This window comes from Fukomys damarensis, unplaced genomic scaffold, assembly GCF_012274545.1.
Source record: "Fukomys damarensis isolate Sample0158 unplaced genomic scaffold, DMR_v1.0_HiC HiC_scaffold_24, whole genome shotgun sequence".
Classification (NCBI taxonomy): Eukaryota; Metazoa; Chordata; class Mammalia; order Rodentia; family Bathyergidae; genus Fukomys; species Fukomys damarensis.
The window spans coordinates 39,642,000-39,660,679 of NW_022900936.1; positions in this window are offsets into that span (position 1 = coordinate 39,642,000).

Here is an 18,680-nt window from a genome sequence, read left to right on the forward strand (position 1 = left end):
AAAAAAAAAAAAAAAAAAAAAGAATACCATGTGCTAGGATTGCCTTTTCCCTGCTCTAGGGTCAAAGACGATGAGATAAATAGAAGTTTAAATGAATTTCTCACAAGTAATACTATATGATTTTATATTGTAGTATAATAAACTTTCAAACCCAATGGCTTCTGATTACAATGGCATTACTTTTCACCATTCTGTAGGCTGACTAGTCTCCTTTGCTGGTTTCAGCTGTGCTCACTCATGCAGCTGCAGGCAGCTACAGAGTGCGATGGTTTAGGAAGACTGAGGTGGTCTGACTTTTGCCTGTCTAGCAGTGGATGTCAACTGTCCTCTGGGACACACAGGTTTGCTTCCAGCTGGTCTAGACCTACTTTTGTATGTGGCCATCTCACACCAATGGGTGAAGCCAGAGCTTTAAGCCATTTAAGACCTACCTCGTCTTGTAAATTACATTTTGTCACTGCTGTTACCTTCTGTGAGTCAAAGCAAGTTAAACATCAGCCCGATTCAACTAGCATGGGAAAAGTCTCCAACTTTTTAAAAAAATAAATTTTAAAAATTTAAAATCTTTATTATAATTAATTTTATTGGTACATTTAAGATATACAATGTAATGCATTCATCATTGGAAATTTGTGCCTTTACATAATCCATCTTGATTCTTATTTTTCCCCATTCTCCCGCCCTCCCTTCAACCCCTCCATTTCTCCTATCTACAAAGACTTTAGTTTCCATTTCTTTATTTTTCTCATATTAATTCCATTCCCGTCTTTCTCCCCCCCAATTCCCCTTCCCTTTTGCACCTTTTCTTCCTATTCACATCATCTATTACACCTTTTAGTGCTTATTTACATTTTCAGTTTCTCACAGTAGAGAAACTATTCTGTATTTACACATATGTGTCTCCGATTTTTGATGGGTAAGTGATAGATCACATTGCAAAAAGGAATGCATACTGTGATGGGATCTAAAAAAAAAACAAGTAGAGAAGTAAACAATTAATGGAATAGCTATGTCTACATGGTGCAGTCTGTTTGTAGAAATATTACTAGAGAAATCTGGGCTTGCTAGAGGGACAGTGTTACATATTTAAGGCAAAATGTCTAATAGGTTAATAAGGCCATTGTTTTGGTAGATGAGGGGTCATATGAATTTGGATTATCCATATATCCGTATCTTCACATATAGTGAGTAGATCTCTTTATTTTTAGTGTTTCCATTGCTATTATTTTCTAGCTGATGAGCTTTGCAAGTTTGTTAATTCCTAATCATTGCTTCCCCAGAGGGTAAGATAGAGTTAATAAAATGAGATAGAATTAAAATACTTGAACATAATTGGAAAAGCGGTATGATGTTTTTAGACTACTTGATGGTATTTCATGTGGCCAGATAATTAACCTTGCTGACAATATTGTCCAATAAATTCAGAAATATGTTTCAGAAGTTATAGCATTTTTTGTGAATCTCTTCATTTATTAAATCTCTGTTGTGTATCAAATCCTTTACATGATGCCCTCTATAAACACTGAAACAATCTTGAATGATAGTCATTGGTTCTTATTTTATAGACAAGAAAACTGAGGCTTTCAAAAGATGGCTAAATTTCCCACAGCCAAATATTAAATACCAGATGGATTCTCCCCCCTTTTTTTTTTTTCTGAGAAGTGAAACTCCAGTTTTGTTGAAGATTGCAGTGTATTCAGCCCAAACTATAGTTTGTTGCTTTCTTTGGATGGATACTAGAAACTATTAATTGGATTGTAGGTGGAAGTTGTTGCATAGGGCTTCTAAGAAGTCACTTTCAAAAGGAGACTGACGAGTGATTTGCATAACTTTGCCATTGGTACTTTTGATTTCCTGTAACAAAGTATGGCCGGAGTGCAAGTAGGCATAATACAAGCATAAATTCATACTCTGCCTATTAGGATGATGTGCCATGGCCCCTAAAGAAATTATGGAGCTGCTTACTCATAGGAAAGGGAAATAAACCCTTCATCTTGTTTAAGCTAGAGTTACTTTTCTTACATAAGTAGCTATACTTGGTCCTAACGGTTGAATATATCAAAATACATCACACATATTGCTGCATAGCACTGAGTTACTTAAAATTAAATTTTATAAAATTAGAACTATTGAAGTGAGAAAATAACATTACAGATCCAGTAATGTCTATGCACTATCACAGGCCTCTACTTTAGCAGAAAATTGAGCAATTCTTTGTTTTAAGCTGTCTGATCTTATCACTACATGCAAACCTGTATGTTAATCGTTTACTCCCTTTCTGTTTTATGCTTCTGAGTGACAGTCCCTTGCTTTTGCATGAACATTGTGGCACTAAGATACCAGGATGCTTTGATGTTGAGATCCCATGCACTATGCCAGTGCACCTTTAAATTTCAGTGCATAAGAACCACATGGGTCCCTATCAATGTTAAAAACTAACATTTCAGAACTACTATAGAGATTTTGAATTATTTGTTTTGTGGCAAGACCTGGGAATTTGCATTTTAAAAACAAATATTCCAGACAATTCTTAGGTACTGTGATTTACAAATTGGTCTTTAAGAAAGCCTTCTAAACTTACTTTGCCCTTAATGAGGGCCTTGATCTATGTTCTCTGACCCAACTTTACAATGTACAGCCAGGAGAAAAATATATTTAACAGTCAAAGATTGAGTGAAAAAGAATGCCCCACTCTGGTTTAAAAAAGACAGGGGCTCTAATTTCTTCTCACATAAGTCCTTTTGTGGTATGAATATCAAGCATCGTTCCTAAAATTTAGTAAGCTAGGTCAAGATAATAAGGCTTAAAAAAAGCTTATCACAGACATTTCTTCTATTAAATTTGTACTAATTGGTAAACCTGGCATGAATTGTACCAGATGGATAGGTAAGTCTCTAGTTTTGCAGAGTTCCAAGTTGCATTTTCTATTCTTAATTATTAAAGATTAATTTTACTTTGCAGAGCATTCACAGATAATTGCCAATACCTTTTCTCTGAGGACATAATTTAAAACTTTCAAAGATCAAAACTTTAATAAAAGTTTGAAAATGTTGCTAATGTTTTTACAGAAACCACTAAATAATTTCAAATCAATGCTGTCTGTTACAGGAGTGATTAAGAGAAAAACGACGCATAAACCACACCTGGAAAGAAAATATAAGTCAATCTGCAAAGGCCAGCATAGGCCATTCCTACTTCCTCAGAGAATATGGCCCAGCAATGTACAACAAAGTGGAATGTGAACATTTAAATCAATTAATATGCTTGTTTTAAGACAAAGGTAGACATTTTACACAATCTGCAATTCACTTTACTACTCAGTCATCTAGTACTGGTTTTTCATAAATATCCTTATGTTCTTTAACTTTGTTCGTTTTCTCCACAATTTTTCTTTTCTTTCTTGTTTTGGGATGTGTTTAAGGCAAACTAATTTTTTAACAATACCATCACCATTACTTTTGTTGCTGCTGCTACTATATTTTTAACTTTTTTCCAAGCATAAAAATATCTTTTATGGATATCCCTACTTCCCCGTAAATTAGTTGGTCTGGAGGTTTGATGCACAACCTGATGTCTTGAGATTGCTGCTGTCAATTCCTCAGAGGCTTTTGTTTCTATATATATTGTCATTTATAATTGCTAGTTTGGCTGCATCTCAATTTTCTTTCTTGGTAGAGTGGGCTTCTGGTTGATCCCAGAACCTTTTGCTTGCTAGGTAAAGGCTCTGCCATTGAGCTACATCCCCAGCAGACCTCCCTCTTTTTCAGATTTTTTTAAAATTTTGGGACAGAGTTTTGCCATTTTGCTCAGGCTGACCTTGAACGTGCCATGCTCCTACCTCAGCCTCCTGAGTAGGGATTATAGATGTATATCATTGTGTTGGGTGGCTGTGTCTAGAATTCTAAGTTGCAAATTATATCTCCTTATAGTTCTTTTCCAATGCTCCCCTTTTTCAGCTTCTATTTTAGTGTTGAAATCCATTTTTATAATTCTTGATCATTGTATGAAATACTTATATGATCCTTTGCCCTTAACACTTGTGACACAGTATTGTTTTGGATGAGTGAGTGAGAATAGAGATGTGCCACACTGCGGGTCAGATTGGGGTCTGTTTATTAAAGCTGGAGGCCGAGGGGGGTCCTAGTACCCAGAACCTTCTCTTGGCCCCAAGAAATGCTTAAATTTCTCCTTTTATATCACACTTTCAGTTGGGCAAGGCTCAAGGAGAGATCAAGTAGAATATTACAGAAGAACCATGCCAGGTTAGTGTTGGGGGTAGGCATAAGAAAGCTTCACACACTAGGTGAGCTACAAATTATTCTGCAGCTGCAGCAAGCTTACTGTAAAACAGGAAGCAGGGGTTTGGAGTGCTTTGTTCAAGCACACAACGGTGGTAAGATTCAAGATGGAGTCTGGTTGGTTATCACAGTGTCATTGCCCTAGTGATGGGAATCATCATGTGATGGATCTGGTATAAATGAGCCATATACTGTTCTATGTCAGAGTACAGAACTTTCAGTTTAGAAACTCATATTTTCCACCCTCCAAACTTGCCCTTGATTATTTATTTTATTGTATTTTGTATCATCTATTTCTGTTTTCTTCCCGGAACTCCTATCATTTGGATGCTGTCTTTTGTGGATGATCTGATTGTATTAAGTTTCTGACTTACTTTCTATCCCTTTGCCTTTTTGCTATACTTTTTCCCAGGGTTTCTCAATTTTAACTTTCATTAATTATTTAAAAATTGCTGTTATACTTTTTATTTTCCAAGAGATATGTTACTATTCTCTGACAGCCTTTTCTTTCATTTTCAATAGTGCAGCACGAATATAGATTTGTACCCTCCTCCTTAAAATAGAACTATTATTGACTCCTTAGGGGCCACGTTTGCAAGATGCCCTTACATCTTCCTAATGAAAGTAAAATGAGATATTATGTATATGTTCTGTTGGCCAATATTTAAGATCTAAGTACTGTATGCCTCCTTCACCATTTCTTTAATCATTTGTTAGATGAACAAATGGAACTCTAAGGACCAAAAGATTAAAGAAACAAAATTGGGGGTGCCTGGAAGCCTGAATAACTTAAAAAGCAGCTGCCTCCTCTCTCATTAATAATTGGACATATATAGGTGAAAAACAAATATCTATGTTGTTAAATCATTGAGATGTACAAATGTTCCTACTGTAATGATTTCCTTAATTATCACTTTAAGTATTACCATAACACATGCAAAAATTGTTTTGATCCACAGACATAATATGTCTTTCATATCCTTGATATTGTTATTGCTACCTGTTAATATTTTTCTTCTAGTCTTGTTTTCCTTCACATTGCTTTGTGTATGGGTGTTTGGTCTGACCACTTCCTGTCAGAGGTCTGCCTCAAATATCTTTACTGGCCATTCCTATTTAAGAGAGTTTACCAAAAAAAAAAAAAAAAAAAAAAAAAAAAAATCCTAAAAAAAAGTCCTGTTTGGAAATTTTGCCCATGTGATGGCAGTGGTAGGTGTAGGCTTCTGAGAAATTTGACTGCTATGTTTTCTTGGGAAAATACCTCATGAGAGCATTTTAAGAGTTCTTTTCTAGGAATCACAAGGTTATCCAGGAGAGGGGCTTTAGATCTTCTGCTTGGTGGGTGAAATACTCAGAGCACATAATTTGGGGGCCAAGTGGGGAAGAATCCTAGAGGACCTCAACATTTATTAGAAATTAATTCTCCTATTTCCATTATAGCCTTGATATTCCCTCAGCAAAGAAAGTCTCAGTTTTACTCTCTTTTCAGAGTAAGCATCTAGTCATCTGCCAGAATAAGAAAAGCATCATTGCCTGGCTTCAAAATGTTGGAGAGAAGCTAAGAGATCTAGTAATTGTTTTTCTAAAAGGACTTTCACACAGTCTTGCTCTGTGTGGATGTATGTATGTTTGTGTGTGTGTGTGTGTGTGTGTGTGTGTGTGTGTGTATTTTTAATAATTGCTTTCCCCTCAGTTCTTCCAGAAGTATCTTGCCCACTAATTTGTGATATCTGGGGCACTATGGTCACATATATCAGGTGGCTGGCTCCTTGTTTTTCCTACTTCTGTTTTAAGAGTCACCTTTTTCACATTTGTGAAGTAATTTGCCATTCATCCAGCTGCATTCTATCTTCTAAAGCTGTGCTGTTTTTGCCCTTTTTCCAATACTCTTGTCCATTTTAGCTTATGCCTCTATTAAAAAAATACAGTTTATGAGGTTTTTAGAAGACAGCATAAAATGCTTTCAATTTATTATCACTATTGGGAAACTTAAAAAATTTCTAAATTAAGATAAACTCATTGTTATAATTTCAAACTATCAAGATGTCTAGTGTCTGGCCTTTTTGGTTTTCTTTCTTTTTAATTTCTCAATGACTTCATGGAACTACTCAGTCTAAGGGACAGATGTTGTTTGCAGTGGCATCACCAAGAAAGAATGGGAGAATTGATTCACTAGTGGGACTCATTTTTCTGTCAACATTTTCTCTCTAGCTGCTGAACAGAGTCACTTTGGTAAATTGATTTGGCAGAGTGCATGCTATATTTGTGCCTTTGCTGGTGAGATGTTTGTGCTGGCTCCAAGATGAGGCAAATCTCCTCCCTCAGACAAAGATGGTTCATATTTTCACTTTTAGTTGCATCTGTTTCACTCATACATATTCAGCTGTTGTTTCCAGAGTGTGACCTAGTTGACTAGAATGAAAAAATAACTTTAGTAAGATTTTGTACCAGACCCAAACCTCAGCCACATAACCTAGTAGTCCCCAGTACATAGGCTTAAGTTAGTAGTGTAGATTCCTTGACTCCTAGCAAAGAGTGTCTCAGAGGATCCTAGAATCTTTTCCTTCCAGAAGTTGTTCTACTGACTAGAAGTCTGGACATTGCCTGCCAACTCCAGACCCTGACATATAGGGGAAGGTGAAAATATTTTCTTCCAATAAGCAGCATTTGTATGACACTTGAAAAGTAAAAGTGGTACAGAAATCCATTATTGTTACTTTTGGCAGTAATGGTCAGATATGTAGACTCTGGCTGATGTGAGATTTTGTAGGGGCCTCTAAGTATTATGCTAGTAATAATCCACTGTGTGATAGAAGCACTCCTTACTGTTGTCATTATTTTTCAGTTGTTATTGCAAAGTTTTGAATCTTTCAGACAGTGGCAATCCCTGAGAGCTAGAGATTGTTATTTCTCAATCTCTGTTTCTCCACTATATCTGAATTTGGTGAACATCTAAATTCTTGCATGAATTATATTTCTGTTCCAAATTTCAGAGTGACCAAATCCTGATTTCTAATTATCCATCTTCTAGTCACATAAACTCATTCCTTATTAGGGTACTTAAAGACATTTTTGTCAGGTTACAAACATATATCCTGTTACAGTTTTCTCAGTATTTTGCATGCCAGTTTTTCTACACTTGAGAACAAAGTAACTGAAATGCAACCTCCATTATGCATCTAGTTGTGGTTGCAAGTTCAGTTTTGCTGAAGGATTCATCTTGCTCCACATAGAAGTGTAGATGAAATGCAAAGGTCAAATGTAAATTATTTGAATACTGCTTTTATTGTCCAAAGCGACAATAAAATAGGATGAAAGGAAAATAAACTTCTATAGGTAAATGAACAAAAGAAAGCATTTTTATTTTATCCAGAAATCAAAGTTGCATTAGTGGGTACAGTTAAAATGGTATTGCAGACCAGATCCAGTAAGGACCCAAGGACCCTGCAGGAGGTCTTTCCAGCTGCCTGCCCGGGCCAACCTGGTGGGTGTGCAACCTCCCTGACTGTGTGCCACCAGATCCAGTAAGGACCCAAGGACCCTGCAGGAGGTCTCTCCAGGTGTCTGCCCAGGCCCACCTGGCGGGTGCACGACCTCCCCGACTGTGCACCAACAGATCCAGTAGGGAAGCTCTCTCCTGCGTGGCCTCCTCTGGAGCTGTGCCATTTCCGGTGGGCACTGAGTGATTGGTTACAATGCACACCAGGTGGGTGAGTTTGACATCATCACCCCAGCTTGGACTCAGAGCCCTTTCTCCTGCGTGGCCCCCTCTGTAGCCACGCTGGTTCCAGTGGACACCACCGATTGGCTCAGACACAGTGGTAGGAGGGTAGCTGCGTGGGCACAGCAGAGCACCGTCCCCCTGCCCCCTCCCCCTACTATTAGATCCCCTGACTGATCCAGTCCTAGAACACACTCAGCAGAGGCGTGGCGGGATATAAAGGGTGGTGATTGATCCTATTATGTTTTTGATTGTATCAATAGGGATAAAAGATAGGGATTGATTTGATGAGTTGTTTGCTCAATTACGAAAATAAGAATGTCTATAAGTCATTAGAGAATCAAAGGCTGGGACACAACGATATCAGGAAGATATAATGACCCAGAGATTGAATCAAGGTCAACCCAACAGCAAAAATAAAGATGAGAAAACACTTAAGCAAGCCACAAAAACAGACTTCCAGTCCACCAATGGCAAACAGTAGAGCAAAGGAGGATGAAAAATCAGATAGTGAACCTTCAGAACACTCAGAACTCACAGCACATGAAGTAAAAAAACTGATCAATCAAGCTCTAGAAAAATTCAAAACAGAAATTATTTCCCAGTTAACCATAGAGATGGTGAGCAAAATGAAAGACATGATTTGAGAATCCAGAACAGAAACTGACAAAAAAATAGATGAGCTTGGGAACATAATAGAAGCCATGAAGGCCCAGAAGAAGAAATAAATGGAAACAATGAACACCCAACATAGGAAAGAAATGGAATCCATTAAACAGATTCAAACAGATATCCAGGAGATTAAAAACTCTATTGAAAGCATACATAACGGAATAAAAGATTGCGAGGATAGGATCTCAGATATAGAAGATAGGATAGCAGACAGTGATCATGAAAAGAGGGATCTCTTAAAAACAGTAAGGGAGCATGAGAAATCAATCCAACAACTCCTAGATGATGCAAAGAGGAATAACATAAGACTGATAGGAATCCATGAAATACCAGGAGAAAATGCAAATGACTTAAAAAAGCTGTTCAAAGAATTAATGACAGAAAACTTCCCAAACAGAGGGAAGAATTAGACATACAGATAAGCGAGGCATATAGGACACCAAGTAGCCACAATCAAAAAATATCTACACCTAGACATATACTAATCGAGATCCCAGAAACCCAACAGAATAACAAAATACTACGAGTAGTAAGACAAAAGAAACAAATCACATGCAAAGGAAAGCCCATCAGATTCACAGCAGACTTTTCAACACAAACCCTCAGGTCGAGGAGAGCCTGGAGTGAGGTATATGAAGTCCTAAAAGAAAACAACCTACAATCAAGACTGATGTATCCTGCAAAACTCTCTTTCAAAATGTATGGATGAATAAGATACTTCCATGACAAAGAACACTTGAGAAACTTCATGAATACTAAACCATCACTACTAAGAATTTTAAACAATATTCTAGAAAAAAACAATGAAGATCACAACACCAGGAGGTCCAATAGAGCAAATCAAATAGCTAAGGCTAGAAACTAAAAGGAGAGCACAAAAAATAAAAAGAGTCAACAAAAGGCCAACAACATGTCAATAATAAGTCAGTACATATCAGTTATAACTATCAATGTCAATGGCCTCAATTCACCAATCAAGAGAAATAGATTGGCAGAATGGATTAAGAAGCAAACTCCAACAATATGTTGTATACAAGAAACACACCTAGTGCAAAAAGAAGCCCATAGACTGAAAGTGAAAGGATGGAAAATAATTCTCCATGCCACAGGAGCACAGAAAAAAACAGAGGTAGAAATCTTATTCACAGACAAAGCAAATTTCAAACCAAAACTCATTAAGAGAGACAAAGAAGGCCAGTACATCCTTGTAAAGGGAACAATTCAAGAGGAAGAGCTGACAATCATAAACATATATGCACCAAATATAAATGCCCCCAACTATATATAACAAATATTAAGTAACATGAAAAAAACAAATAACCACTAATACAATTGTAGTGGGGGATCTGAATACCCCACTATCAAAAATAGACAGATCAACTAGCCAAAAAATCAACAATGAAATACTAGAACTGAACCAAGCTCTTGAACACATGTACTTATTAGATGTCTATAGAGTATTTCACCCCACAAAATCAGAATATACATTCTTTTCAGCTGCACATGGGTCATTCTCCAAGATAGATCACATACTAGCTCACAGAACAGGTTTGAATAAATGCAAAAGAATTGAAGTTATTCCCTATATATTATCAGATCACAGTGCAATAAAGCCTGGCATCAATATTATAAGAACTGTAGGAAATTCACAAACACATGGAAATTGAACAACACTCTCCTGAACAATCAATGGATCAAAGAGGAAATCAAAGAAGAAATTGGACTGTTTTTAAAAATAAAGGAAAATGCTAATACAACATACAGGAATCTGTGGGACACAATGAAAGCAGTTTTACATGAAAAATTCATAGGACTGAATGCCCACATTAGGAAAACAGAGCAAGCTCAAATAAACAACTTAATGATGACTCTTAGACTCATACAAAAACGAGCACAAAAAACCCAAAGCTCGAACAACAGAGGAAATTATGAAGATTAGAGCAGAAATCAATGCAATGGAAAGCAAGAAAATGATACAAAAAATAAATGAATTGAAGTGTTGGTTTTTTGAAAGTCTAAATAAAATTGATAAACCCTTAGCAAACCTTATCAAAAAAAGGAAAGAAAAGGCTCAAATTCATGCAATCAGGAATGAAACAGGCAAAGTCACAACAGATCCCACAGAAATCCAGAGGATCATCAATACATACTATGAGAACCTGTACTCTAATAAGATGGAAAACACAGAAGAAATGGACAGATTTCTAGATACCTATGAATTACCAAAGTTGAATGAAGAAGATAAAAACATTTTAAACACCCCAATCACAATCAGTGAAATTGAAAATGTGATTAAAAACTTACCAACAAAGAAATGCCCAGGTCCTGATGGATTCACTGATGAATTTTGCAAGACATTGAGAGAAGATCTATTGCCATTAGTCTTCAGACTTTTAAACGAAATTGAAAGAGAAGCAATACTTTCAAATTCATTACTGGAAGCAAATATCACTTTGATTCCCAAACCTCGGAAAGATGTAACTAAAAAAGAGAACTACAGGCCAATCTCCTTAATGAATATAGATGCAAAAATCCTCAATAAGATACTAGCAAACAGAGTACAGAGGATCATCAAGAAGATCATTCATCCTGACCAAGTTGGATTTATTCCAGGGATGCAAGGATGGTTCAACATATGTAAATCAATTAATGTAATACACTATATTAACAAAATCAAGGACAAGAACCACATCTTCCTCTCGATAGATGCAGAAAAAGCATTTGACAAAATTGAACAGCCATTCATGATAAACACTCTGCAAAAAATTGGAATAGATGGTCTATGTCTCAAGTTAATAAAGGCTATCTATGAAAAGCCAACAGCCAACATCATATTAAATGGCCAAAAACTGAAAACCTTCACGTTAAAACAGGAACAAGACAAGGATGCCCACTATCACCACTCCTCTTCGATATAGTTCTGGAAACATTAGCCATAGCAATTAGACAAGAGAAAGAAATTAAAGCAATAAAGATAGGAAAGGAAAGAAGTTAAACTGTCATTATTTGCCGATGATATGATACTCTACATTGAAGACCCAAAAATCTCCACCAAAAGTCTTCTAGACTTTATTGACAGATTCAGTAGAGTAGCTGGATATAAGGTGAACAACCAAAAATCAATAGCCCTCTTGTACACAAACAACAGACTCGCTGAGAGAGAAATTAGGGAAACAATTCCTTTCACAATAGCACCCAAAATAATGAAGTATCTGGGAATCAACCTAACAAAAGAAGCAAAAGACCTCTACACTGAAAACTACAGCACTCTGGAAAAAGAGATTGAGGAGGATTTAAGAAAATAGAAAGATGTCACCTGCTCCTGGGTAGGAAGAATCAACATAGTGAAAATGGCCATACTACCAAAACTGCTATACAGATTCAATGCAATACCAATTGAAATCCCAACACTATACTTCACAGAACTAGAAAGAAGAATCCAAAAATTCATTTGGAACCATAAGAGACCTAGAATAGTGAAAGCCATACTAGACAGCAGACACATGGCAGCGGGTATAACAATTTCCAATTTGAAACTATACTACAAAGCCACTGTGATAAGAACAGCATGGTACTGGCAAATAAACAGACCTGAGGATCAGTGGAATGGATTGGAAGACACAAAAACAACTCCAGATGCACTCAACTACCTCATCTTTGACAAAGGAGCTGCTAGTCCCCTTGGAGGAAAGATAGCCTCTGTAATAAATGGTGCTGGAAAAACTGGATCTCAACCTGCAAAAGATTAAAATTAGACCCAATCTGTAACCATGCACTAAATTAAAATCCAAGTGGATTAAAGATCTAAATATAAAAACCAAAACACTAAACTTGCTGGAAGATAAGTTAGGAAGAATTCTGGAAGACACTGGCATAGGAAAAGACTTTATGAACAAATCTTCAGTAGCATGGGAACTATCAGAAAGGATCAACAAGTGGGATCTCATCTTATTAAAAAGCTTCTGCACTGCAAAAGAAACCATCAACAGAACTAACAGACAACCTACAATGTGGGAAAAATCTTTTTACCAGCTGCTCCTCAGACAAAGAACTATTATCTAAAATATATAAAGAACTCAAAACAACCAGCCCCCCAAATATAAAGACCCAATTCTAAACTGGGCATCTGCAAGGAACAGACATTTCTCAGACAAAGAATTTAAAGCAGCAAGTAAATATATGAAAAAATGCTCCACATCACTGGTCATTCGAGAGATGCAGATGAAAACAACACTGAGATTCCACCTCACACCACAAAGAATGGCTGCTATCAAGAAATCACACAATAACAAATGTTGGCGCAGTTGTGGGGAGAAAGGAACCCTTCTCCATTATTGGTGGGAGTGCAGACTGGTGTAACCACTATGGAAGTCAATATGGAGATACCTCAAAGAACTGGGATTAGAGGTTCCATTTGACCCAGCCATCCCTGTATTGGGTATCTTTCCAAAAGAATTGAAACAATCATATCACAGTGATATATGCGCACCCATGTTTATAGCGGCACAGTTTGTAATAGCTAAAACTTGGAAAAAGCCCATCTGCCCACCAATTGGAAACTGGATAAAGAAGATGTGGTTTTTCTACAAAATGGAATATTACTCAGCCATAAAGAATGCGAAAGTAGATCCATTTATAGTTAAATCGGTACGTTTTGAGGATGTACTTCTTAGTGTAATAAATAAGGCACACATATTCAAATACCAAATAGTATCTCTCTTGTGAAAAACTAAAATAGTAGTCAAGATCCTAATGGGACACTTAACAAATAGGAAGATAAGGACCAAAGGTGTAGGGACAGTGAGAAGGATATGGAAGGGGGAACAAGGGAAAAGGAAAAAAAATACGAGAAAATGTAAAAATGGAATTAAAGTGTTTGAAGAGCGGGAGGGGAGGGGAGGGTGAAGGGAGGGTGGGGACAAGGGGAAAAAAATGAGAACCAAGACCTGGCATGTAAAGGTACAAGATGCCAGTAGTCAATGAAACTGTACTGTCTACCTAGAATGTACCAATAAATTAAATTAAAAAAATGGTATTGCCACCAGAGTTACAATTTACTGGATTCCATCATATCTAAGTGTATGATTTTCCATACTGTCAGCCTATGAAAAATTAGAGATTAATTTTTGGCCTCCTTGCTTCTTTCTGTTGTTTCTTAATGATTGGATATATTTGTTATGGATAAAATTCTCTTGTACATGAATTTGCTAACAAATTTCTTAGTGACTCAGCCATTATTTCCAGTTCTGGTTTTTTTTGTTACACTACAAGTTTAGACAAAAAAAATCTATGAAAGAAAATATACAATTCTAAGAGCATAACCTTTTCATATTAACTTTCTTTGAAAGTTTCATAAACTTATAAATTTACATTAGAACATTTTTTCAAGGTCAGATAACTGAACTTCCAGGGTATTCTTTTTAGAGCAGTTTAAAGTATATAAAGTATTATTTATCTGTTGATAGATTATGAAATGATCCTTGGAACTATGCACATAGATTATTCCTTTAAAATCTTTAAAAGTTTTAATACAAAAGTTCACCCAAAGGCCACTTGTTATTTGGAACTTGTAAAATATGTTCCCATAAAAATATAATTTATTTTGTTTATGTGATATTTATATCCTATGTATTTCACAAAAAGCATGGAAAGAGTCAATGTAATTAAGTATAATATAAAATTTAAAGACCTAAAAATTGAATGGAGCAGAGAAATAGGTGCCTCTGGGATCTTAATATTTTTAAAAAATAGGAAATCAGTGTAAGTGAAAGAAAAGAGAAATTAAAATCACATAGATCTCTGTTCTGATCTTTGGGCTAGAAAAATAAAATTACTGTGTGAACTTAGTCAAGCTTCTGAATCTCAAAATTCATGTCTATTCAATGGATATAAACCATAACCCTGGCCAGTGAATGTCATTCATGGAAAAGCTTATAGTGAAGCCTCCTCCCTGAGATGTGCTGTGCTCTCTCTTCAGGGATCCCCAGCTGTGGAAGGGTTCTCCTAGAAGAGCAGCAATCACCCTGCTTTTGTTTTCAGCCCTGTTGTGCTGATCCCACATCACCAGAGACCTCTGCTTGTGCTGCTGTCAACCTCTTCTGCCACCCTGACTCTCTTGTTAATTTCCTCTTACACAAACCAGGCAATCTTCACTTAACATTTTCATCTATAATGCTGTTTACATCTCCAGTGATGCTGACTTCCTCTGAATATGGCACCTTTATATTTTTCAGAGGACATAACTTTTAGCAGGCTAAGAGATCATGGAGCCTACCTGGATTGCACCTTCCCATGGAACTGCTGGCCTCTATGAATTCCCCACCCAACTGTCCAACTAGATCATTCTTCACAGTAGATTCTCTTCAGGGGTACAACTTTGATGAAAGTTCTGGTGTTCAGATAAGACCATACCCCAAATGGAACCAGAAGTAAAACTCTTTCTTATAGATCCCTAAACCTCAATTAAACACAGGACTTCATTTTAAGATCTACTTCCATGTCTTCCCAGAGAAAAGAGCAGAACTGGAGGGGGCAGTGTTGCCTAACTTCATACAAGCCTAACACAGGGAAGCCAGTCCCAAAGCTTTCATTGAACTGAAGTTGTGAAACCTAAGTGAGATGGTAAAATAGCTGTAACTGTTGTTTCTTTCCTTCCTTCCTTCCTTCCTTCCTTCCTTCCTTCCTTCCTTCCTTTTCCTTCCTTCCTTCCGTCCTTTCTTTTTCTTTCTTTCTTCCTTTATTTTTTTGTTTTTTTTGAGACAGGGTCTCACTATGTAGTTGAGACTGACCTGGAACTCACTATGTAGCCCAGGCTGGTCTCAAACTCACAGCAATGCTCCTGCCTCAGCCTCCCCAGTTCTGGGATTACAGGCATGTGCCACAACACCTGGCCTAACTGTTGTTTCTTAAATGCCTTCTACCAAGAGTTTAAAGGGACAAGGGAGGTAAGGAGAAGAAAGGAAATGTAAAAAGACTTCAGATACGTTATGTATGCATAACAGCTCCCTGTGATGAATGTAATCATTTTCTCTTGTAAATATGTCCTAATAAGAAATTTAAAAACCCTAACTACCAATAATTTTATATGTCCTTTGAATTAATACTCTTGTGTCCTAGATAACATTTGTGATTTTCTCTACTCAGTTGAATTTAGTGACTTTGCTTCAAACACCAACAGTACCATTACCCTTTCCCTCATCTCTGTCTATTTCTGTGGTAAATGCTTATGATTGCAACTGCTGAAGGTACTGAAATTGTACATGCTACCTCTGTTAGATTTTTGTTTATTTGTTTGTTTATACATTTGCATAGGAAATCATTTACATTTAGGCCAAATCAGGGCATTCACAGTAAAGCATCATATTGTGTCTTCCCCCCTTCCTCCAGGTCCTTATTTTCTATCTCCACCAAAGAACTCATGAAAATATAGAGTGTCAGGAGCTTGAGGTTTTTGCTCACCCTTGAGGATCTCAAATTATGGGAGAGAGACAACTGAAAGGGCAACCTTGGAATAGTTTACATGTGTGAACTCTTTGTCAATGGAATGTTTATAAGGTAGGAACTTTGAGCATATGCAAAAAAGCTCTTATACTAATCAGAATTTCATAAAGTTGTTCTCTAGCAGTTACATGTGGAGTGGGTTAATTATGAACCAATGCCTGAAAAAGTTTAGCACACCAAGAAGATATCAGAAATATCTCAAATGAATATTAATGTTTTGAAATGTCTATGTAATTGAAATCAATTTAAATGTAAAAATAATTTGAAGAATGCTAATGCAATGGCAGAATCCCACAGATAAATATGTCAAAACACATTAGGATTTCTCTGAGGCTATGGCAGAGACCTGCATTGCGATCAGGCTGTGGGATAGGTATATTTGCTTGAATATTTTTATCTTTTAAGCCTTCTTTTTTGAGTTTTCTTATTTGCATATTTAGTCAAAAGATTTCTGCTTTGGCTTTGTTGGTTTTACTTGAAAATTCTATTTCAATTTTTATTTTAGCTTCATTTCACACTGATAGACATACCGGGTTTGGTTTTAGGAATCATTACATTAACTTTAATTTTAAAATGATTAATAATTTAAAAAATACACTAAGCAGATAAATATGGCATGATTTCATTTCTATGAAGTGTCTAAGCTAACACAGAAGCAGAGATTAGAACGGTGGCTGAAAGAGGTAGGGAGAGAAAGAAATGAGAAGTTGCTCTTCAGTGTTCTAATAATGTCCCAATTATGAAAGATGAGTAAGTTCTAGACCTGTCATAAACCATAATGCAGATAGATAGTAATATTGTATTGTGTACTCTTAAGTTTTTCATAAGAGGATAGATATCCTATTAAGTATTCTTACTAAACATACGCACACACACACAGACCCCCACACACACAGCAAACAAAGGGACAAAAGGAAACTTTTGGTGGTGATGGTCATATTTAATGCAGATAGATAGTAATATTGTATTGTGTACTCTTAAGTTTTTCATAAGAGGATAGATATCCTATTAAGTATTCTTACTAAACATACGCACACACACACAGACCCCCACACACACAGCAAACAAAGGGACAAAAGGAAACTTTTGGTGGTGATGGTCATATTTATTACCTTGATTGTGGTGATGGTTTTATGGATCTAAATTCATCAAATAATATATATCAAACATGCATGTTTTTATATATAAAGTTATTTATATATATATATGTTTATATGCTATATATATTTATATACACATATATTTATGTATGCATTTATATGTTTATATATGTTATATGTAAAGCTGTTTATATATATATAAAGCTGTTTTTATATATTTATATATATATAAAGCTGTTAAAATATGATGAAAAAATAGATTGCTACTCTTTTTTTATTGTTACTTAAATGCCATTGACCTGAGCACCAGAAGATAGAGCAGAAGTGAAGGACAGTAAGAGGGCCTTATTCCTTCTAAGTCCCCATCCCAAAGGGTAAAGTTACTATATTGAACAGTTTATTCTCTATAAACATATTTTGGGCTAGTCCTCAATTTTGATTTCTTTCACATGGTTAAAGTTGAGATAGATTAATGACTACAAAAATTGTCATTTTCTAAGCCATGCTTGATTATATTGTTGTTGCTGATTGTATTGTTGTTGCTGATTGTATCACTTGGGCTAGTGTTGTGATTGATCTAATCAGTTATCCTTCCTGCTATAATGAAAGTGAGATTGCCCCAGAGTCATTAGAGACTCAAACACTTAAAGACCAGCTATATTTGGAAGACATCTCTGAGAAGCAATCATTCCATAAGGGTTCTAAATATAAGCAACAAAGGTACTTACAATAATCAATACTGAAGTATCAATGCAGGAATTAAACAAAGGACTGTATCAATAACAGTAATAGAAATGAGAAGACATTTAAGCAAGACATAGTCTTGCAGCTTACCAAAGTCAAATTCCGAGAAAAACAAGGTGGAAAAGTCTGATAACCAGCCACCTGGATGCCCTGAAATGATACCACAAGAAGTTACAAATCAGATGAGTGAGGCTATAGAAAAATTCAAAACAAAAATAATTTCCCAGATAGCTACATGGATGATAAGCAAAATAAAATACATTATTAGAGTCTCTAGAATAGAAACAGATAAAAAAAATAGATGAATTCAGGACCATGATGGAATCCGTGAATGCTCAATATAGGAAAGAAATGGAAACTATGAACATCCAACAGAAGAAAGCAATGGAATCCATGAACAGATTCAAACTGATATCCAGGAGATTAAAAACTCTATGGAAAGTATACATAGCTGACTGAGGCAATCTCTTAAAATAGTAAGGGAACAAGAAAACTATCCAAAAGCTCCTAGATGATGAAAAGAAGAATGAGATCGATAGGAATTCAAAAAAAAAGGAGGAGAAAGTATGGATGGATGACAGAAAAAAGCTGTTCACAGAATTAATGATAGAAAACTTCCCAAACAGAGCAAAAGAACTTGACATA